The sequence below is a fragment of the Coccinella septempunctata genome, chromosome 1, assembly GCF_907165205.1.
Source record: "Coccinella septempunctata chromosome 1, icCocSept1.1, whole genome shotgun sequence".
NCBI classification, from domain to species: Eukaryota; Metazoa; Arthropoda; class Insecta; order Coleoptera; family Coccinellidae; genus Coccinella; species Coccinella septempunctata.
In genome coordinates, this window is record NC_058189.1 from 70,184,637 (window position 1) to 70,209,205 (window position 24,569).

General features: G+C 36.6%; 1 protein-coding gene across 1 annotated transcript in view; it reads left to right on the top strand.

Moving 5' to 3' along the window:
- Positions 1 to 2,934: 2,934 nt before the first annotated feature.
- LOC123322612 (probable G-protein coupled receptor B0563.6) overlaps positions 2,935 to 24,569 on the top strand; it is a 68,627-nt gene continuing 46,992 nt past the window's right edge. Inside the window, exon 1 of the mRNA XM_044910567.1 lies at positions 2,935 to 3,175. The gene's annotated coding sequence lies outside the window, so the exon portion shown is untranslated. The remainder of the gene's footprint in view (positions 3,176 to 24,569) is intronic.

Here is a 24,569-nt window from a genome sequence, read left to right on the forward strand (position 1 = left end):
TTTCCAACCCGAATTAAATTCAGCAGTTCCTTATCGAGGCTTTTCAAACCTATACAGACTGTTCGAACGAATATTCTATCGTATTCTGTGAATTACACAAAAGAAACCAGAAAACCTTAAATATGAAAGACTTTTCGAATGTTTTGAATGAATAGAATGATTTTTATGAAGTGAATAATACATAGAGGGAGGGAATAATATGATCCATATCTTTCTCGAGTTTCAGTTTGTGTGATTTGTTATCGTATATCGAACAGAAAGGAATTGTGTGGGCACCATTTCCTTCTACCTACCAATAAGAAAGGAATCAGCGAAAAGTATTTCTGACAAGGACGTACATACAAAGAGTTCAGATATGACTGTTAGTTTTTTCCGATAAATTCGGGAACGATAAGGAAACCATTATTCTCATAACGGAATCATTCGTCATTTCCCAGAAAAATGCGTGAAAGGGATCTTATTAATTGGAATGGTGCATCACAATAAGATTTCCTCTGACAAAGGTTCCAATCGCGGAGAAAGAGATAACTTTCGGAGACATAATTGGTTTTTGATGATAGTCCTGAATTCATAAAAGTAGGTAACGTGAAGCTAACACTGAACAATGGTGAAGTTTAAAAATTGGTTAAATTGCAGTGAATCATCACTATGGTTCTCCAAGACCTAAGAAGTTGCGTGTATAAAAATCTGCTGGGAAAGTTCTTGCTCCAGTTTTTTGGGATTGCCATGGAGTAATCATGATTGATTTTTTGAATAAGGGTAGAACAATATCCGGAGATAACTATTCGACATTACTGACCACTTTACGGGAAAAAATTAAAAAGAAAAGACGCGGAAATCTATCCAAAGGTGTTTTGTTTTTGCAGGACAACGCCCCTGCATACAAATCTCATGTTGCCATGCAAAAAATTCGTGATTTAGGGTTTGAATTACTAGAACACCCCCCTTATTCACCAGATTTGGCTCCATTCGATTATCATCTCTTTCCTCAACTGAAAAAAAGTTTAAAAGGTCGTAAATTTTTTTCCAACGAGGAGGTAATAAAAGCTGTGGAGGTCTGGTTTGCAGAGCAAGAAGAAACATTATTTTTGAAAGGTCTAGATACGTTGCAGGTTCGCTGTAATAAATGTATCCAATTAAAAAGAGAATATGTTGAGTAATAAAATATTTTGACATTGAAATTTTGATTGGTTCTATGTTCTATAGTAGGCTAAGAATTTTTCAATATATCCTCGTAAATCTAAAGGTGATGCATAATCTAGAAGAGCATTTCTTCTTGAAATGAATCTCGAAATTTCATGGGCTTGTTGCAACCGTTCCATCTTGACGAATTTTTAACTGACCTATTTTTTTCGCGTATCTCCAGGAAATATTATCGTGGATCTAGATGTTATACATATACCTACTTAAAGAGCTACCCACTACCGCAAATGCTTGCTTAAAAGGAACAGCAGGGGTTTTGTCCGCATGCATTTGGAAAAGAGATACTTTTCGAACGTCAAAAAACGTGGAAATTATTAATTTCAAAACTCTCTGGTAGGAAAAATAATTGGAAATCCGTAATTATTAAGAGTCGCAATCATCCATACAAACGTACGAGGATGTATTGATACCTAGTTAGCCTAGACCAGTTCCATGCATAAAGAAAATATTGCGTTGCTGTAGCAACGAACAATAACTCATTTGAAGTGTCAGTGTGAAGTTTGAGGTCAAATAAGTAAACCAGAGTTACGCAATGAACTAAAACGAAGAAGATTCACCGAAATTGTGAAAATCGAAAAATTGGAGTGGCGAGCCATCATCAAGTACCTGTATTTAGAAGGGTTAAGAGGTAAGCAGATTTAGGAAGATATGCTTAATACCCTTGGTGATCAATGTCCTTGGTATGCGACCGTGAAAAATTGGACTGCAAGCTTCAAAAGAGGTTAATTTTCCATTGAAGATGATGACCGATCGGGAAGGCCAGTTTCTGTGTCAGTCCCCGAAAATATCGATGCAGTTGATGACATCAGACCGTCGAATTGGGCTAAAAAGAATATCTGAAGCACTGAATATTTCATACGAACGCGTTCATCATATAGTTCACGTCAATTTGGACATGAGAAAAATTGCTGCAGAATGAATCCCCAAATGTTTGAATGTTGACCAAAAGCGTGCATGGGTAAGCATCGCGTTCGATCTGTGCTCGATTTGAAAACGATGTGGACTTCTTAAACCGAATTGTTACTATGGATGAGACTTGGGTACATTTCTACGATCCAGAAACAAAGCAACAATCGATGGAATGGCGACACTCTGGTTCTCCAAGGCCTAAGAAGTTTCATGTCCAAAAATCTGCTGGAAAAGTTCTTGCTTCAGTTATTTTGGGATTACCATGGAGTAATCATGATCGATTTTCTGAATAAGGGTAGAACAATAACCGGAGATTACTGTTCGACATTACTGAACACTCTGAAGAAAAAAATTATCGAGTATAATAAAATATTTTGAAATTGAAATTTTGTTTGGTTCTAGAGTAAGCTAGGAATTTTTCAATATATCCTAGTAGAATGAATTTCAAGAATAATAAATCACTTTTCTTTCAATCTGGTTCAGTGGATTCACATTTTTCCATTATTCTTTCTCTGTATCGCTTCAAACACGTCGAAAAGCAGATGAACGCGGAAATTTTATCCAGGAAAACCAGGATTGATGTAAGCTTTAGTATGCTTCTGTACGTTAAAAGATAGCGTCAGTTCAAAGGTGACTTCGACAGCATTTTCCGCAACTGCCATCGGATCGCAAAGAACGAATTCCTAGACCAAAAACCCTTCACTCCCGCTGCGGTTTTTCGCATCGTCAATACCACCCCGTCCGCAATAAATTCGACAGCGATCGACACCATCGGACGGAAGGTGACAAATTCAATTAAACGCCGCATCCAGAATTCCGCGAGAGACCGAGGCCGGTGCCGCGCGCGCGTCCGCCGCTTTCCGGGGCCGGGAAACGCGGACCGTCGACAATTTTCCCGTTCAGTAGTGACGAAATAACCGCTCGGGGTGGTAGCCAGCCCGTTCGCCGACCGTTTGCGTTTTGCACGAACGTCTCTCGCCACATAAACTCTCGCGTCTTCGCCTAACGGATTCTTCCCCATGTTTTCATCTGCTTGAACGCGTATAAAATTTAAGTCAATGGGGTGAGTGGAGAATTTTTCCTTTTTATGGCTGTGTTCCGGCGTTTCCCTGGGGGATGCTCGACTCGAGTGCCGCGGGGGTGTTGAGAGGAACGGACTCTGCGAATTGAAAATTATTTTTTTTTATGCGATGGGGGGATTTTTTAATTGTCTTTTCAGCTTTCTTTTCATATCATCCGGTTAATTCATTTAAATCAGCGAGGACGGTATTTATTTTTGTGTAAACAACAAAAATATATAACTAAATGTAGGTGAATGAACTCATAATTTTCAATCATCAAAAACCTTTTGTAGACGCAACTTGAACATGAGAAAATGTCTTCGATTTTCTTCCATATTTTTCATTGCAACAACTTCCTTCGGAGAATATCTATTGTAGATACTTTTCATCCTAGGAAAAATGTATTGAAATTCATTGATTGATTCCTAGATTTTGACGTGAGAAATGGATAGGAAAAAAAGGGATTTGCTGTAACTGAACTTCAACTGCATCATTCTGAATGCATAAAGGAACCATTGCATGAATGTCTCAGTTAAAAAAAATTCAAAAAACTGCCTTACAAGCACAAAATGTTACTAATTTCCTATGAATACAGGGTGACTCTTTGACTCGAACGAACCTTTTAACAGTAGATTCTTGAGGTCATGAGAAACACTTTTTTTATTTACCATTTTTTCCAAATCGGCACGGTTTAAAAGATACAAGCTGTTGAAAAACCATAAAAAATTATTTTCAGTTCTATCTCAGGAACGGTTTCATCGAATGTAATGAATTTTGAAATATAGTTTTTCATTCATTCGATGAATCTTTTTCAAACACAAGATATAACCCACGTCTTCCAGATTTCTCATTATGACCGTTACGTACCATAAAAATACCAAATACTCAAAGAATCCAACTCTTGAAACTAAGTTTGACGCTATCTAATGAATATTTGAACGTTTTGTAAAATATGTAAATGTATTCTTGATATTTTCTCGTATAATGCGCCGTTTTCGAGTAATTTGATGTTCAAAAATTTGGAAGTTTCTTAATTCGAAAAATTGGGTACTTCGGCTGAATGCAACTCTGTTTAAAAGATCCACAGATGTGTAGTGTCATAGATTTATGGAAGGTTTCATAAAACTTTGATTGTTCGATCAACGATTTGATTTGACAGATTTCTAAAACGAAATCACTGAAATCTTTTCATTTCTGAATATATTGAAGAAGTAGCAATTGAGAATAATTGCATGGACGTATGAACAACATTATTTGATTCTAGAATGATATTCTGAATGATCATGACTGAATTATCGATTGAAAACAAATTGACGTCTATTCGTCAATCAAGCGTTGATTCCCCGATCAAGCTTTATGAAACCTGAGGTAAACTTGTTATTCTGAAGGGAATGGCTTTATCTTTTTATCAGGGCCGAATCGAAAAAAATCGCATGGGAAAAAAGTGTTTCTTTTGACCCCAAGAATCTACTTTTGAAATATTTGTACGAGTCAAAGTATCTGTGATATTTGAAAAACTTGGTACTTTGGCTGAATACAACTCTGTTTAAAAGATCCACAGATGTGTGGTGTCACAGATTTGGCTTGTGATTCTGAAGGGAATTTTGTTTTTCCATGGGAACAGCTCATTATGAAAACTCAAAGTGGCTACCTATATCTTTTTATCAGGACCGAATCAGGAATTATGGTAGAATAGGAAAAAAGTGTTTCTTTCGACCTCAAAAATCTACTGTTGAAATATTTGTATGAGTCAAAGGCTCACTCTGTATAACGTTCTAAGCAATGGTTTAAGCTATCGTATGAAAATTTTATTAGTAAACGAATTAAACAACAATGTTCATTAAATATTTTTCACATTCTTCAAAACATAGTGGATCATTAGTGTTTTTTCAATGATATAATTTTCAAATTTTTGGATTAGAAAGGTGAATCTAGAATGGATGCACAGTTTAAAAACTGAAAGCCTTCCACAATATTGAGATTAATACGTTTCATATTATCGTTTCACTCTCAGAATCATGGACTTATAAGCCTATTAATATGTTCTTGGTAATTATCACCAGCAGAATAAGTTACTGGAAAATTAGCAGTAACTCATATGAAAAATCATCAGTACTATCATAGCAGATGATTAAAAGCTTCTGACTTTTGAAATTCCTGATATTTCATTCAATTTCAAATGTTTGTAATAAACAATAAATAACAGAAAATTATTGATTAATCATTAATACAAGAATTGATTTGCATAACAAAAAATTAAACACCCTGTTCAGTCCTCCCCTCTGCGAGAAATATAGAATGAGGATTTGTTCATTTTTTTGTTAAATCGCATATGTAGCAACGAATTTTCTGGAGTCACTCCACGTTTTTAATTCTTCCCGATTATCAACCGACGAGATCGTCAACCCCTTCGCAGGAATTTTAATGATTTCCAGGGAGGATTATAACGTGTAAACACATGATGTGCAAGGCGATAAGCATCCAGATCAACGACCCCTTTTTCAGGCATCTGGTCCTGGAACTACGAAACTAAACCTGATTGTTTTTTCTTCCCATTAATCACGAGATCTGGACGGCGGGGGTTTATTGCCGAATTCCCTGGGAATCCTAATCGGTAATCATTTTTTTTGCGGTAGGCGAGATCGCTTTTTTTTTGGATTACCGGTTGGTTTTCACGAGCCGGTGTGAATGATGTCCCTTTTTTTAAAATTATTATCGGATATTTCTGGCGGCTGTAAATTTCGAAAGCAAACTCATCGTTTTCGAGCTGCTATACAGGGTGTACCTAAATGAATAGTAGCGAGAAATTAAATTAATTTTCAGTAGCTTGATCCATTTTGAACAAATATGGGTACGTTGTAATTTCTTACTATATAAAAGTAATGCCTTAAGAGAAAAAAATTATTTACCGATCATCTTCGAACTGAAATTTACCTTGTAGGTGAATATCATGCTGATATTGCAGGGAAACGCCACAAATTTTTTTTTTATTACCTTCTCCTTCCCATAGAATGTTCGCTCAATTTCATTTCTGCCAATCTTATGGTTTCTAAGAAAAAAATTAAAAATTGCCTTAAAGTGCCAATCAATATTTTTCGACAATGAATCACCCCTGAAAATTCTTCATTTACACCCTGTATAATGATTATAGTTAGATTTTTCACAACCCCAATACCTTTCAATCTGATACAAGTGGTGATACTTCGCGTATGAATCACCTGGTGTTAGTCATGTACTATCGAAATAAACTGGGGGTAACTGTTGCTTTCGTCCACAATTGCATGTTTTTCACGGTTAGCTGATTCACGCATTAATTGGAATTTTCTCTATTTTACGGAGAGCTACCATTTTCTTATTAAACTGACGTATACGTAAGTAACTTTGTTTCACATAGAGTGAACATACGATATCGAATAAAAAATTATAATATTCAAAGAATCTAGAGAAACTTTTGATTGATTATTAGTTTCCAACAACAACCTCGTGATTCAGTGTAGGAGGAAAATTACACTGCGCAAAAAAATTAACGCACATTCTGAAAATCTCAATTTTAATGAAAGTTAACTCTACATTGACTTTATAACTTATTTTTTATGTTCTCTCGGGAAGGTTTTGAACGAAACAAGACACATTAAATGGAAGAAAAATTCAGGATTTCAACGAATCTCATGTGAAAGAAGAGAAATGAATAATTTTCAAAATACTGAAATGCTGATAAGTGATTAAATACTTGGTATTTCCACCCCTTGCGTTAATTACAGCTCGGCAACGACGGTTCATACTCAAAATGAGTGATCTTAAAATGTTCTGATCTAATCCTTTCCAGATTTCTCCAAGTTGGATTCCTAAGTCATTAAGAGTAGCTGGATGATTTTCTGAACTTCTCAGTCTTCTATTGAGGTTGTCCCAAACCTGCTCAATCGGATTGAGATCTGGACTTCTCGCTGGCCATTCCATTCGAGAGACTTCAACCTCTTCAAGGTACTCCTGAACGATGCGCGCACGATGGGGTCTGGCATTATCGTCCATAAAAATGAAATTTTCACCAATGTATGGGGCAAATGGCACTACATGCTCTTCAAGAATGTTCCTTATATACTTATCAGCATTCATAGCTCCATTATCAACGACCACTAGGTCTGTGCGAGCAGTCAAAAATATTCCACCCCATACCATAATCGATCCTCCCCCGAAACCAGTAGTATTCAGGAAATTGCACTGAGCATATCTTTCATGTGGACGTCTGTATACAAGGGAACGTCGATCACAATGGTAGAGACAGAATCTAGACTCATCTGTGAAGAGAACTCTTTCCCAATCGTCCTCTTCCCAATGGATATGCTCTCTCGCAAAATCCAAACGCGCCCTTCGATGGGCTGGTGTAAGAGCTGGGCCTCTTGCCGCGACACGAGGCCTTAAATCATATTCTCGCTGAGGCGATTTCTTATTGTCTGAGTGCTAATTTGCACCTCATGAGTTTGCTCAAGCTGAATTTGAAGGAGGCGAGCGGTCGCAAACCGTTGTCTCAACGAAGAAACTCTCAAGTAACGTTCTTGAATGGCAGTTGTTACCCGTGGTCTACCCTGTCCTGGTTTTCGGACATTCATACCTGTCTCCCTGAATCGCTGCAACATTCTGGACACACTTGTATGGGAAACTCCAAACCTTTCTGCAATTCTCGTGTATGTCCACCCTTCTTCTCGCAAAACTACCGCTTGGGCACATTCGTCTTGGGTCAAATTGCGTGTTTCGCGTTGCATAGCGATCGAGTGTAGAAAATCAAACGAAAGAAAACTATTGATCACTAGAATTGATCGAGAACAACTATTTTTAGAATGGAGCCAATACATTCAAAATCTGATAATATCATATTTTTTTATTCCTGCTGGGAAAAAACATCTGTATTGAAGAAAACCGTTGAAAGTGGATAACATATGCATGCATAATTCTGATAAAAATAATTATCATTGAGAACACCTTCAGTTGTAGAATAAATTTGAGATTTCCATAATGTGCGTTAATTTTTTTGCGCTGTGTATTTACTGACGTGGGCATCTTCAGAGCAATCTTGGTCTTTAGATTTTATCTAACTCTTCCTGAGGTTATTCCAATTTCTGAGAGGTACCTATGAGAGTTTTCGATTCAACCCTAGTGACTGAAGGTCGTCAGACGATAACCAACCCCCAAAAGTGAGTGGACCGACACTTCATCCTAATAAAACACCAGCATCTTGTCATCAAACTCCGAAATGAGAGGATCAATATTTGTTTTGTTTACGTCTCTGTATTATCAGGGCATACTATCCAAGTTGGGCGTATCACAAACCACGACTACTGAATTACAAGTTGTTATCCCTCCATAATTGATAAGGTATTTGAACAGTGGATTTTATGCTAATTTATGGCTGGAAATCATATTCCTGGATGTTGGGAACAGAGGTCTGAAATGGCATATTATTATTCCATCTGATGCCAGCCCTCACGTGTCTACTCCTAACCATATTCTCGTCTTTATGACCATGTCCTTTCGGTGATGTTCGAGAAGGGTAATAGTCTAGGAAAAAGATGTCTGAATGGAGCGGAATGGAATAGTTTTGGAACCACAGTGAGGTGAAAATCAAAACTAAAGAATATCATGCACAAGGAAAATTACATATGAGGCTTGCAGGGAATTTTATCTTAGGTTAGAGAGGCTATTTTTGCCTCATTTAGACAATCATATTCTTGACAGCAGACAGCTGAGAGATTCCAAGTCAGACGGAGTTTAACCGTGAAATTTAAAATCGTCAGGAATAATGCAATAATGACTCTGAGGAAAAATGTCGAAAACAACCTAACAGTTTAATGGAACATCGTTGCGAATAAATGAAAATACGGATCTCAGTGTCAAGTTAAGCCAGAATTTACGCTTTCCACTTTCTCCCGAGTTGTTCTTCTTGTTCTATCAGCTGTTTCGTGAATTAAAACGTCAATGGAAACGAACGCCCACAATTAAGATTGTCAAGAGAGAGACGGTTTTACCGGAAACGCATTTTAATTGAATCTCAGAAAGGGAGGAAAAATTATCTGGAAGGCTTTATCCAGATCCCGATTTCAGTAGACAAAGCAAAGCTACCCTGTGAATTTTCCTACGAACCGAATAAATGTGAATGAGTATATATAGTATATTAAGTTCGAAAAATACACTCCTTCGCCCCTTTCTGCTACTATGGTTCCGGTCATCGGAATTTCTATGGGTTTTAGTTCTTTTCACACCACAGATCTTTGAAACTATCGAATTTCAAGACAGTTTCTTCTCCTTTCTAAAATAGCTTCTCCAAGGAAGATCACAGAAGGATGGCATCAGGATGGCTGAAGTTTCACAAAGGGCAAAGATAATAAAAGTGAAAGTCAGTTATTTATTTGTCTAAATAATGAGTTATTGTATTATTATATTTTGCTGATTCTCCCTTGCAAATTAATCAACCATAAATACAATAGAATAGTTTTAGGCAGTTTCTATGGTGCTGACACCACAGATTCCCGAAATTCATTCGAAACGAGCAATCAATTATACACGGGTGCTGAAAACAAACATGTGTGCTTACTAATGAGATAAGATAATAGACTTGGAACAACATCGCGGGGTGTAACGTTACAAATGTAATAAAGATTATTCCCCATGTGGGTTATGTTTACTGTCATACGGGCTGGATATCCGTTTCGAACGGATACCTTCACGAGAATATCTCCCACCTCACTTGTCCTCTATTCCAGTAGTTTCGTCTCGTGTCTGATTGATTAGATTATTGTGGCACAATTTGTGATGTCGAGAGCCAAAGGCTGCTCTATCATTTAGATCCCTTCGGGATACGTTGTTTGTCGGGGAAATACACTGAACCACTGAACCATCAATAGAGTTAACAGGTATCCAACGTTTGAAACAACGTCAACAAGACATTTAATTTCCAAATTCATAAGGGTTCTCTCGATTTCCAACTTGAGAATCTGAATAAATATTTCGGAGGTTGTTGTAAATTTCAGTGCACATTCAAAATACTATTCCTTGAAATTCTTCCTATCCGACCTTAATTAATTTTTCAGCCAGTGAACGATGTGACCGAAAGGTTCAACGTATAAATAATTCAATTGTACTCTGCCCTCTCCAAGACATCGGGAAGGATTCATTCCCAATCTCTCCAACTTCCAGGCCAGTTTAATTCGCAAGATTCACTCGATTTGAACACCGAATTAACTCTTTTCAGAGAGTTCCCCAGTTCGATAAGTCAGAACCAAAATCACTAATTTAATTCCTCGTTACGTCTAACAATTCCATCGAACCCACCAACAGCCATAACAATTTCGTTTTTCTGCTCACTAGAGGTATTTCGCAGCATAAGAAAATTGCCTTTTTATCTTCCGAATATTGTGTTCCCCAAGAGTGGCCGCGTCTCTTTCGGCGAAGTTCTCTTTGTTTGTGGAAGTTATGAGTATTTGGATATAGATATTAGCCGTCGCACTTTCCGTTTCTCTTTGGAGAGCATTCCCTCTGCGAATATTTGTCGAAGCCATTCTTCCGCATATGCGAAACAAATATGAACGTTCGCTTTGTTGAAATTCGTCCGGATAAAGTGGGATTGTTGAGTGAAAGTCATCGTAAAGGACGAGAGGGACGTAGTGGAATCAGACCTTGTTGAGCAATTGGAATTATGCCTCTTCGGGAAGACAATTCTCCGAGTGCAATCTCACGGAACGCATTCAATTTCGACCATGGTTGTATGGAGAATTAGTTTTTTTTTTTTTGGTTGGAGATACGAGGAATTTGTTTCGTTTCTCGTTTTATAAGATATGAAGGGAGCATATTGGGTCGAAAATGGCATAGGCAATAATAGGATTGCCCTGAAGAGAACTACGAGTGTTGAAAGTTGACCCTCCCCAAAAGATGGGGTCAGTGAAAACTTCCTCAAGACAGAACGGTTGTGCCGAGATAGATGAAATTCTCAGATTTATTACAAGAAGAGTTGCTCTTTCAGAATATGAATCACATTCAGATTTACGATAATTTTCCTGGAAGATACGCAACTCGAAAGTTGACCTTCGGAAATTCCCAAAAAGATGGGGTTAGTTAAAACTTCCTTGACCGAACGGTTGTGACGAGATGGATGAAATTCTCAGATTTATTACTAGAAGAGTTATTCTTTCAGGAAATGTATCACATTCAGGTTTACGATAATTTTCCTGGAAGATACGCGACTTGAAAGTTGACCTTCGGAAATTCCCAAAAAGATGGGGTTAGTTAGAACTTCCTCAAGAGCAAACGGTTGAGCCGAGATGGACGAAATTCTCAGATTTATTACTAGAAGAGTTGTTCTTTCAGGATATGTATCACATTCAGATTTACGATAATGTTCCAGAAAGATACGCGACTCGAAAGTTGACCTTCGAAAATTCCTAAAAACATGGGTTTAGTTAAAACTTCCTCAAGACCGAACGGTTGTGCCAAGATGGATGAAATTTGCAGATTTATTACTAGAAGAGTTGTTCTTTCAGCATATGTATCACATTCAGATTTACGATAATTTTCCTGGAAGATACGCGACTCGAAAGTTGACCTTCGGAAATTCCCAAAAAGATGGGGTTAGTTAAAACTTCCTCAAGACCGAACGGTTGTGACGAGATGGATGAAATTCTCAGATTTATTACTAGAAGAGTTGTTCTTTCAGGATATGTATCACATTCAGATTTACGATAATTTTCCTGAAAGATACGCGACTCGAAAGTTGACCTTCGAAAATTCCTAAAAACATGGGTTTAGTTAAAACTTCCTCAAGACCGAACGGTTGTGCCGGAATGAATGAAATTATCAGATTTATTACTGACAGAGTTGCTCTTTCACAATATGTATCACATTTGGATCTAGGATGATTTTCCTGAAGAATACGCGATTTGAAAGTTGACCTTCGAAAAATTCCTAAAAAGATCTTTTAAAAAATTATCGGGAGCAAACATTAGCCCTGATTTAGATGAAATTCTGAAATTTATTACTAGATGATTTGTTCTCTTAGAGTATGTGTCATATTATTAAACCATTTGGAGTTCGGCTCTGTACAAATCATCACATGGAGCTGCAAAAAATACAGAGAAACCTATAAGAAAAATTTGGTAGTTTCTCTGAAAAGGATTTCATTGGGTGCTTCTTGAAGTTCTACCCTTCGACGTGTCATTTTTAAAGTTGGAAAAGTTTGAGAACGGTGGAGAAACAGCCTGACTTATTGAAAACATGAAAACCCAGGGGAGGGTTCCACATCTTCATGGATATCGACACCAACCATGTACGCTGCACACAGTTCAGTTGAGCAGCTGTCACTCATCGAGAAATTGAAAGGAAAAACCACCACTCGAGTTCAAAACCGTTAAACTTTAAACAGAGAGGAATGGAAGATGGCGATAAGAAGTTTTATCAGTCCTATAACTCCTATATTCAGTTATAAATACAGGGACCATTCTTCCTCCCCCATTTCAACAGCCACCTAAGGTGAAAATTCAACCGAATCTAACGACGCCGCGGTCTGAAACGAAGTACCGTAAAATTCACAATCGGATTATAGGTACGGCGCTATAAGAAAAGTGCAAATATCCGGGTGGACGCCGGCAAGTTACCAAGTTTTATGGATTTTCATAATGAAAAATAATATTGACTGTGGGCGTAAAACGGAAATTCGTTTTTCCGCACCGATCGCGGGAGGCGTTCAGATGTTACCAGGGCTCGTCCTAATTTGATATTTTTATGAAAGTGTTATGTATTCCCGGTAATTAAATTCGAAACGCGCGGACAGCTCTAATTGAATTGGATTCTTTTTCGTGTTCAGGATAATTCATTTGAGCTTTTTGAGCCGCTTAATTGAATTTCACTTCTTGCCGGAAAAGGCCACTACAATACGAGGATTTTGTTTATTCTTTCGAATGTTGGAAGATTTGAAAGATCGATATGATGATACAGGCATTGTGATACCGGAAAAAGAGAAGAAATTTTAAGTGCCGGAAACATTTCTTACTATTGGGAGTACAAATTGGTCCAGTACGTTTTAAGAGGAACTAATACTTTACGAATATCCATTCAAAAACGGCATTCACTATTTCCTAATTTACGCTTTCAATTTGTTACGTGAAGCCTTGATTTTTTTTAAATTGAAGTTAATAGTTGGGGAGTCGAAAAGGAAAATTCGGGATTTACTCTAGCGTGTCAGATTAATATAAGGGGAGATACCTTGGACCCTATAAAGTACCTCTACCAAAAATTAGACCTGTATATACAGGTCCCCTTATACAAGGGGGAATTGTCTAAAACAGCCTGTCAGAATAGTAAAAAAAAACATTGTACATACTCGAGCGTGTCAGATTGAGATATATGTGGTTAATTACATGTTCTCTAACTCGAGAAGGGTTAAGAGTAAGGAAAATTGCTTCAGACAAAAGTTGTGTAGAATTTTATTATCTACAACTTTCATAATGAATACAAAAACGATTATAGGTACAGGGAGGAAAATATTCTAAAAAAAGGGATTTTTATCATCTTCAAAGTGTCAGATTAAGAAAACCCCCCCTGATTACTGTCAGATTAATGGGTCAACACGTCTACAACACCGAGATCAACCATCTGCATAAAAATCTGACACGCTCGAGTATGTATAAGTAACGATTTTTTTTGCATTTTCAAAGGACCACTGTGACCTTGCATCACGTCCAAATTGTCAGTCCCTTGAAAAGTAGCTTCCTTTGGGTCCAATTAATATATCCTCCAAAAATCTGACAAGCTGGAAAATTTTTATTTTACCATTTTCAACTCTTCTGTACTGCCAGTCACACCGCGCAAACTGTCAGGTAAGCAGGAATATCAGAGACACGTAGAGCATATACAGTATCTTAATCTGACATGCTCGAGTATGTACACCTGACGATTTTATTTCAAATCTTGGAAAACCTACAGACGCTTTCCCCACCGCTGAAAGTGCATACATCATACAACTTTTTTTTCTTTCTACCATCTTATCTTCAAAATCCACTAGGTCTCCACGACGCTCAAGTATATCCCGATATAGCATCGTCGGCTCCCCAAATATAAAGAACGTCCCGATGACATCCCGTCTCTTTTTTTTCCAACATAGTTGTTTTTTATGAGATAGCGTCCAACTTAATTTCTAGAGTTGGGTTCTTTCACTTTTTGGTATTTTTATGGTATGTAATGGTCTTAATGAGAAAACTGGAAGACGTGGGTGATATCTTGTGTTCGAAAAAGAGTCATCAAATAAATAACAAATTATATTCCTAAATTCATTTCATTCGATAAAACCGTTTGTGTGAGAATTAAAAATAACATTTTTTCATGGTTTTTCAACAGCACTTATCTTTCAAACCGAGCTGATTCGGAAAAAATGGTGAAATGAAAAAGTGTTTCTTTTGACCTCAAGAATCAACTGTTAAAATATTTGTACGAGTGAAAGACTCACTCTGTATTGAAGACAGTCAAATAAACTAAAAGTCTAAGAATTGGTTGAGCAAAGGGCGATTGTAGAAACAATTTCCGATATTCCCTCACTGGACATTGAATTTGGGACACTCTATACACCGAGAATACTGAATAAACTTTTGAAACTATCTTGAAATATCTATATTTTTTCGTTCTTCATGGGAATTTCAAACTTCTGGAAGGAAGAGAAAAAGATCCTATGTCCCAATCTTTGATTGTGGGAACTGAACTACCCACACTTATCAATCAAAATTTATCAACAAACTTCTTTCTTCTGATTTCAAATGTCTTCATCCGAGAAATTTGTTCAGATTCGAGTTTTCTCTGAAAACCACCTCGGCTCATTATACTCATTATACATTTTCCAGTAAAATTTTCACGATTTCCACTGAAATATAGGCCGCTATAAAATAAACCAACAACGGCTCAAGTAACAGAATCTACCACGTCTCCAATCTGAATGCTCTAACGAGTTCCACTTTGATGTGATAATCGTTATTCCATAAAATATATTTCGCTTTCAAGACAACCTCCCACCTGTCTACACCAGAAAGCTTCAGAAGACGAAATAATTGTTGGGCCAATTGATGAATATGAGAACCTATAACGGCATATTTCTATCCCCGAAAAAACGAGAAACGAATCCAATAACGTCGATGAATGAAAAGAAGCCCTCAAAGGGGTTTTTCACTTTTCTCTGATGAAAAGAATAACTCGAGCACGTGTGTATAAAAAATGTATATATTTAGCTTTCAACACTAAAGGTTCATCAACTTGAATGTTATGATATTCACCCGAAAACTTTTGTCATTATTTCTTGCGGTCGCCGAAAATTATTTTTTTCGTCTTATAATACGTGAGCGTGAATGTATGGATATGGATATTTTTCATGATACATTCAGAGGCGTGTAGTTTGAAAGAGGAAGCTCCCTGGTGCAGGGATGATACAGTTTGGTGTATTGTGATAACACTGAATTAATGCTGGTGAAATATATGCAGTCTGGAACCTCGACAATTTAATTTATTACAACATGAGCGAAGTGATGATGAAGGGACCATTATGTTACTCTGAGCTGTAGTATGTTCACGAATCTGCATACAGCTTCCTGTAAGGGAATATTCAACTTTAAGTGTTAATGGACAGATGTACTGAGTGCCAAATATATTTCGTTTTGCCAACGTATAATTTCTAATGCATTCGCACATTACGATCCAAATGGATGCTGTAGATTTTAATTTAGCGACAAATACCAGATCTCCTGTTGTATCGGAGTTTTCTCTTGATATAAAACTGTTTCGAGAAAATACCTCACAGCAGTTTTGGGGGCTCTTGATCCCAGAGATTGCACGTGGGAAAAGTACACATTATCATCATCATCATTCTTGCCCTCGTAAGGTTATCTCTTCCCTTTGGAATGTGATCTTAGCTGTAACTCTCATTTGATTCAAAAATTGAATCTCCACATCCTATTATACGAGGATATATTGACAAATTCTTGGCCTAATATAGAACCAAACAACTCTGGTTTACATTTTTGTCCTCAAACTTCACACTGACACTTCTAATGAGTTATTGTTAGTTGCTATGGTAACGCAATATTTCTTTATACATGGAACTGGTCTAGGCTAACTAGATATTAATACATCCTCGTATTTGGGAATATTTTTCTTGTCATTTGTATCAATGAAGGGCTGTACGATTTTCGGGCGTTAACTCAACAAATTCGCAAAAATGATGAAGGGAGGTCACAATCAAAGAATTGCCAATCTGAATTGTGATTGCCAACCCGTTTTGTAAGCCCTCTAACTGGGCATTATGATAAAAGTGGGATGAAATATCTCCCCCAATCCTACCTCTCCATTTCTGTTCATTATAACGTGCTAGCATAGAGCTTATGGGAAATGTGAAAAATGGAACATCGTCCCCTATCTGGCAAAAACGGGAAAATCCACATTTTTCACAATTTTATGAATGAGGATATATGGGATTGAACTACGAGTAGGTATTCCTGTTACGGAACTGAATCTAGGTTACCATACTTTAATTGAAATTCCCCAGAGTCTTCGTCACTGGCGGAGGTTTTTTTCGTACTGTGCCAGTAATGTTGAGTTGAATCGTTTCATGAATTTTTAGAGAAGAGGAAATAATTTAGAAATTCTGAGCCAGATCAATTTGAATTTCTCTCTGATATTTCAAATAATAAAAGTTGCAAGAACGTCAATTTAAATTTAATGGTCCATTACATTGTATTAATATAATCAAGATAGTGATGTCTGAGATCAGACATTTTTTAAAGAAATTCGAGTTAGGTATTGCAATTTTACTTTTATGAACTACAAAAACCCTCGTAACTTTAAGAACATCCAATAATTGACATTCAAAATTCATTCGCAACAAGTGATTCTGGCAATTACAGTGGATTTTTCCCATTTCCTCCTAATGAAGATATAAAATTCAGATATCACCTTCGCAATAATTTTAACGCCTTACTGTATTGACGTTGTCTGAAAAAGCGGTCTGAAGATACTCAAATCCCTCAATAAAACCAGATGGCCTGAATTATTATCGCACCTTTCTCTGTTATTGAAAACTGAGCTGATATTAAGGCCACGAAATACCTAATAAAAGGTCGAAAGGGCGTCAGAATGGAATTTGTTTGTCTCTATATTGACCACCTGCTAAATGAAGAAATATATTACCTTGGAATTTCCCACCATTCAGCTTGACAATGCTATTTGTCTCAGCGGAAAATTGGGCCATTTAAAAGACGTGAAATTGACAAGAAATTTCAAATTTTTAAATATACAGGGTCTTTGACTCGTATAAATATTTTAACAGTAGATTCTTGAGGACAAATGAAACTCTTTTTTTCTATATCATTTTTTCCGAATCGGCTCGGTTTGAAAGATACAGGCTGTTGCAAAAACCATAAAAAATGTTATTTTCAGTCCTATCCCACAAACGGTTTCATCAAATGAGATGAATTTCGGATTACAGTTTTTCATTTATTTGATGAATCTTTTTCGAACACAAGATACCACCCATGTCTTCCAGTTTTCTCATTATGTACCAAAAAACTACCAAGAATTCAAAGAACCTAACCTAACCTAACCTAACCTAACTCTTGAAACTAAGTTGGACGCTATCTAATAAATATTTGGTTTTGTGAAATAGAGGTATTTTCATAGTTCCTCGTATAATGCGCCGTTTTCGAAAAATTTGATGTTCAAAAATTAAAAAGCATCTGTGAAGTTTGAAAAATTTAGTTTTTTGGCTGAATACAACCCTGGTTAAAAGATCTACAGATGTGTCACAGATTAAGCTAGTTTTTCTGAAGGTAATTTCATTTTTCTAGGGCTGGCATATCTAATTCCGGAAAACTAAAATGGCTAGGTATATTTTTTGAGTGTTTTTTTTGACCTCGTGAATCTACGGTTAAAATATTTGTACGAGTCAAAAACTTACCCTGTATATGTGGCCTAGCTGGGACAGCACAGTTTATAATTTGCCAACAATACATTTTCAAAACTTTGCAGTGTGTGTCGAGTTTTTCCTTCAATTTTTTTGGCAGAACGACAAGAATGTCATGTTATACTTGAAAAAATAGGTGTTATCATTTATAGCTCACAATCATTTGCTTGAAATTCCCTGTGGAGAGAAAACCCCAGCTGAGTCTTTCAAAGTGAAACCTTGATCTAAAAGCAAACCTAAAAAACAATGGGATTTCTTGACTCAAACTTCGTCAATTAGTTTTTTAAGGAAGATAACCTGAAACACATAAACCTATTTAATTTCAATAGTTCCCTCATTCATTAGTTTTATCGAAAAATAGAAGTAATTCCGATCGAAAATACATCCACACTACATTGACACTAAAAGCAACATTCAATCGAATTCAAGGCACGCAATTGATGTACCAAAATATCCATAATGTCAATTATCGATACTATTTACTGAAACTATTCCGGTATAGAGTGGACTATCAGTCAGATTGCCCGAATAAACACGCCGGTTTTGAAATAACATCACCGTCATTTGAAAACGTTTCGATTGTCACACTCATCAGGTGGAATGGTGTTTTTCAGGAAAACCTTCGGCTTTTAAAATAGAACTGACCACCTGTTTGGTTCCCGTTTTATACCGATCGAGAATCGTTTTATCTGTTCATCCATTCTTTCAAATGGAACTATATCGTGATATTCTCAGAGATATTCAAGAAATTCTAGTATCGCTTACCTAGATGGATGCACTTATTTTCTTCTTTTTGCACTTTCATTTGGCAAATAGGGTTTTTCATTTATTTCAGAACAAAATGAATGAACAGATCATTTAAAGTAAGTAAATCTCACTTGTCTTCTGAAACGATACAAGTTGGTAGTTCTGTGAAAGAAGTGAGTTTGTTATACACAATATTTTCCTAAGCCTCTCTGGAGCAGCTGGAGCTAGTCTGTCTCAGACTGTTTCGCGAATATAAAATTGCTGTCTTCAAATAAAATCGACGATATATTTTTACTGTAGGTAAGTTATCCACTACTTTATTTTATGGGAATATATTTTACTCGGAAAAATTCCCCATAAAAAACTTCCACACTCGACAATTTCATGTGACTTCTTCTAAGTGTGCCATCGACTGGAATTGCCCCATGCAACTTCGGCGCCATGTGGGATCGATCTCATATAATTCTCAGATTACGAGAAAGAATAAAAATACTTATTGCCATGAACAGGCGAAATTCATGTCAACATGCGTTTTTCTACCCCTCGAAGGACTATTCGATACCACTGTCGTAACGCTCTGCTGAGGAAGCTTCTTCGGGAATCAACGAATCAGCTTTTTCACGGCATTAATGGAATTATTTCAACACCATCCTTATAACGTCATCAAATTCTTAACGGATGAGTTCATGGCAGCAGAATCTACACTGTGTAGATTTATTGAGGTCAAAAGAAACACTTTTTTCCTATACCATTTTTTCCGATTCCGCCCTGATAAAAAAATATAACCATTTTAAGTTTTCTAATGAGCTGTGCCACCCCTGGAAAAACAAAATTTCCTTCAGAATAACTAGCTAAATCTGTGACACTACACATCTGTGGATCTTTTGAACAAAGTTGTATTCAGTCAAATTTTTCAAATTTCTACTTTTTAATCTTTGAACATCAAATTACTCGAAAACGGCGCATTATAAGAGAAAATATGAAAAATACCTACTTTTATTTCACAAAACGTCCGAATATTCATTAGATAGTGTGTAACTTAGTTGCAAGAGTTTGGTTCTTTGATTTTTTGGTATTTCTATGGTACGTAATGGTCATAATGAGAAAACTGGAAGACGTGGGTGATATCTTGTGTTCGAAAAAGATTCATCAAATAAATGAAAAACTGTATTAAGGAATTTATTTCATTCGATGAAACCGTATGTGTGATACATAGACATAGAGACATGGACTGAGCAATGTCAGCATGAAATTGGCTTTTTTTATAGAAAGAGAGAAATGATCGTCGGGAATTTACCTGTCTCTTTTTTGTTCACATAGAGTTGAGTGTAGACCAATCAAAATTCTAGAAAGAGACAACTGCATTCCCGACGTGCGTTTCTCTCTGTCACTTTTTTTGACCGTATTTCATGCATAGATAGAAAGGGAAGGCACAGTCCATGTCTATATGTCTATGGTGTGATAGAACTAACAATAATATTTTTTTATGGTTTTTTAACCCATGTCTGTTTAATTGTTTCTTTCATTATTTTGAAGGTTTCTTCTTTGTTTATATCGGTTGTATTAATATGAGTTGCTTTTCACTTTCCACGGTATATCCCTATCTTATCTTCGATATGACAAATTTTATGTCTTTTTCTTTACCTTGTTCCCTTTTCCTTCCCTTTTTGAGCTTTTAATGAAGCTATTACTACTAGTATAAGTATTCGCAACAGCAATATTCTCAATAGAGGACACTGATAATACGAGAACCTCACCAAACTATTGAGTTCAGGCGATTTTGAATTACTTTTTCATCATTGGTTAATTTGAATTCCCAGAGTTCCAGGTTTGATGAAATAAAATAGAACCTCTTCGAATTTTGGAAGACGGATACAAACCGCCGGCATACCAAGAAGGAGAAAGTAATCAGTAAAAGAAGGCATGTGTTAACCTTCGACATAAAACGCGGATATTGAAATTGCCTCTGAATCAAGAAACGAGAGCAGCCTAAGTAGAATGCCAAATTAGATAGGAAGCCAAAGACGATGATACAAAGGAAGCGGTAGAGAGAATCCAGATTTTCACTGAAACGGAAAACACGTTCGAGTTGGTGGGAAACGCAACAGTGAAATATACAGGGTGTAAATGAATAGCGAAGAAATAGTGTGGTTTCTTCATATGAAAACTTTTTTAATTCTGAATGCATTTATTCGGGAAGAAATAGGAAGTAGTGATTGGAAATCATTGAATAGGCGTCTGTTGGTTAATATTTCACTCTGAAATGATATTCTGAATGCTCATAATTGAATCATTATCGATTGAAAACAAATCGATGAAGTCAAACGTGTACAAGCTGAAAGCAATACGTTCAAACTTAGAACATAGCTTTTTGAAGTAGAATTTTATGCTTGTTAAAACAAGTGGAGAAGCTGGGGTCACAGAATTCAACAGCAATTCATTTCCTTTCGGGCTTGTTATAATGGAAATCATTTCCGATCTTGAGAAACCAACTTTCGCCACTTGACAGTTAGCTATAGCCATTTCTATTCTGGTCTCTAATATGAAGGTATATTTCTCCCAGGCCCTCTCTCAATTTTTCATAGGAAAAACTTATCCGGATCCCCCTGAAGCCGTTCAACTCTTGAATAAACTCCCGAATTTTATCCGTGAAAAGGAACGAAAGGTCTGTCAACCAGAAATCACCAAGTAAACATCTTTTGGCACGAAATCAATCTCTCAACTTTCCTCAAAGTTCTTGGGACAATCGGTCATTTATGCTTCGGTGCGTACGCGAATAGAATTCGATCTAATTGATAAATCTCCAAGTCCAAAACATCCGGAGCCTCCCATTTTTTTAGGTTGGGGAACATCGAAGATCGTTCAATCACTGCCGAGGAAAAAATTCGGATCTAGCCCACTAGTATTGACAGACTATGCTTCAGAATTAACATATTCATGCGTGAGCGCGCGCTTTCTCTTCATTTTTGGGAATATCGAATCAGATATATTTTTCTCCGAACTATTTCTATTTCCATAAGTCGATGAATCCTTCGGGGAAATGTGGTCGAACGAAAATGGAAAAGCAATGGATTTCCAAATGCAGTTAAAACTGCCTTTTCAACAGTAAACCATTTGAAAAATCTACAGAAACGCTCCATCTGTAAGAATACATAGAGCTGATGAAACCTGCAGATTTGTAAAAATTTCGAGAGAATTGTTTACCGGATTATTATTATTCAACTGGCGTCTTGGCTCAGCGCCTGTTTCAACATTTTGATTTAATGAGAATCAACCGATACGCGTATCATTCATTTTACTAGAATAAGAAATGGAGCAGTTTGAAGCACTTCTTATCCATGGAAAGCTTTCTCATGTCGAGCAGATTCCTTTCATCTCAAGAGGGTATCGTGTTTATCAATATTTGTCCTGAAAAGTTTCCACTTTCTAGAGATGCAAAGATTTTGGTATAATACTCGTAGAATACGTCGAGTTGGGAAGCTTTTAAAGCCAAAAAATTAGTGGAAATTCACAAAATGGTTCATTTTCGTTAAATGTAAATAGTACAGCATCAAAATGGGTATGACCAACCCTCATAATCTTTCTTGATCCATCTGGTACGACTCAGGAAGTCATAAAATTTCCACTGAGAGTTATGAATGCACCAGAATGTGGTAACATTTTTCCTCATAAAGCACGAAGAAAAATGATAACACATTAGCTCCCAACTTTTCCGGGCATACTAATAGCCCGAATTAGCATCGAACAAAAATCGCAATCATCCCCTTTTCATCCGGGTAATAATATATGCAAATGGCTCATTTGTTACGTACAGAACGCACGAATGCAGAGCCCTCAATTAGAACGACATTCAGCTCTTCGCATCCAACCGTTGAGGTGGAATTCACCAAGCACTTGGAGATGTAAAATGTGAATATTTGCCCAAAGTGGCGGAATGAGATTCGTTCTCTTATTATGATTTAACGGAGGAGAGCTTTGACCCACTCACTGTCCACCTAGAGTGGCAAACAAATAAAAACCTCGGCACGGAATATTTTCCAGTGGAACGAACTTTGGGATCTTTTTATTTATTGGGCACCGTTTGTTGATGCCCGGAAAGTCCGGGGATGAAAATGCTAACGTAGTGAAAACTAGGGAGCGCGCACGAAAAGCAAACAGGGAACTGCGGAAGCAGGAACTTAACAGCAGATAGATGCAGTGGTGGGTTTAGATTGTTATTGGATTTCGTGGATTGAATCGTATTTGATCATTTTGGATAATGGTCCTGTTCACCTGTTCAGGTTTAAGTAATATGGGCTTATTGTTGGTGGTTCAAATACGTGTAACGAAAAGGAGATTCTTCAAAGACGTGAGAGATTTTGGGTGGATAAGACTCATGGAAATCACTGCAACATTTATATTTTGCTTATCATCATTTGATATCATGATAGCTTCCAATTTACCCCAAAAGTTTTCACTTTTCTTGAGAGTTTTTTTGTTGTGGCAGTTCACTATTTAGTTTAAATCCAATGTCTTAAATTTGTTCTTGTCTTCGCCATTGAGAACCTGTTGATTTTCAAGAGTATTTTTGGAAATGAGGAAAACATGGTATATGGTTCTTCACGACGATTTTAAATCATGTTCAATCTGTCAAAAACGCCTGTAGTTTCCGAATTTTGAGTGAGGAAAACTCTTGATGATTGGGTTAGAAAATGAAAGCTATTAAAATCGTTTCTTCAATATTAGATAGAATTTAATTCAGCCTCAGTGAGTAGTTAGCCATGTGCAAAATTTCATAGAAATAAAAATTTCAAAGGTATTTCAAGAATTTCCGGTATTTTTCCTAACTTCCTAACTAGAAAAACCATTCAAGAATATCATCTGAAAATTTTATGGACCTTAGTGGAACCGTTTGGTCTATACGAATTTTTAAGAGACCAAATATTTTCGAGAATTTGGACACGAGTATCTCTCAGAAAAATCATCGTATATCTGAAAGTGATCAAGAGTTTCAAGAAGTTATGGAAGTGATCAACTTTTCAAGCAATAGATCTCAAAATTCCATCAACCTCGGTGAAACCGTTTGCTTTTTTTAACTGACCCCATCTTTTTGGGAATTTTTCGAAAGTCACCTTCCAACACTCGTATCACCCAGAAAAAAAAATCGTACAGCTTAAAGTGATACATATTTTGAGAGAGCAATTCTTCTTGTAATTATTGCGATAGAATGCAATCTTTCAGAGTTCGCGACTAATTCTCATAGAATTCTAACCCGTTGGCCGATTTGGATGATTCGAAATTTTTTTCCATTGTCTTGAGTCGTAGATTGACAAAATTCCTTAAGTCGGAGGAAGTTTTCTAAGGTTCAGGAATTACAACAAAACCTTTTTGGAGATTTTGAGAAGACCAAGTTTGCGACTCCTCTACGCAAAAAATAGTCTTCGCAGAGAACATTCGATTTTTTTTGAGTTAGATAAACTATTCAAGAATATCCTGTGAAATTTCATTGACCCTCATTGCAACCGTTTGGTCTTGACGAATTTTTTAGTGACCTCATCTTTCTCGGGATTTTTCGAAGGTCAAATTTCTACATGCGTATTATATCCCAGAAAAATTATCTCTCTCGTTTATTCGATCACCCCTTATTTGTTTGACAAATATTCATGTACGCCTTGAATACTAGGAATGTCAAA